Source organism: Frankliniella occidentalis, unplaced genomic scaffold, assembly GCF_000697945.3.
Source record: "Frankliniella occidentalis isolate FOCC.00 unplaced genomic scaffold, Focc_3.1 Scaffold45, whole genome shotgun sequence".
Taxonomy (NCBI): Eukaryota; Metazoa; Arthropoda; class Insecta; order Thysanoptera; family Thripidae; genus Frankliniella; species Frankliniella occidentalis.
In genome coordinates this window covers 1,287,107-1,287,416 of record NW_026267175.1, presented here as the reverse complement: position 1 = coordinate 1,287,416, position 310 = coordinate 1,287,107, and the positions used below count along the sequence as shown (strand labels likewise).

Below are 310 nucleotides of genomic sequence, written 5' to 3'. Positions count from 1 at the left end.
ATAATCTCTCTGCCATTTCACTCTGGGCGTTAGCAGTTCCGTTTGGCAGACCTGCCGCTGCTGCGGCGGCGGCGGCGCTGCGGCCGGTGAAAGGCACAAGGGCGCAACCACGCCGTCGCACTTCTCGTCGGCGAGGAGCGGTTACCCTAACTAAACGCGACTTGCTCCCACTTAGATGTCCGCCCTTTTTGTGAATTTTCTATGCAGATGCAACATTTAAACACCACAATATGCTATAACCAGGTGTAACACTGTTCTTGGTCGTAACCCAACTCGAGTGGCGGAACGGCTGGCGCAGCAACTGCGCAAA

The 310-nt window shown here is 55.5% G+C and overlaps 1 protein-coding gene across 3 annotated transcripts in view; it reads left to right on the top strand.

Annotated features, from left to right (window-relative positions):
• The window catches only part of LOC113208301 (trichohyalin-like), a 67,550-nt gene that overhangs the window by 13,974 nt on the left and 53,266 nt on the right, over positions 1–310 (top strand). The gene's annotated exons all lie outside the window — the stretch shown is intronic.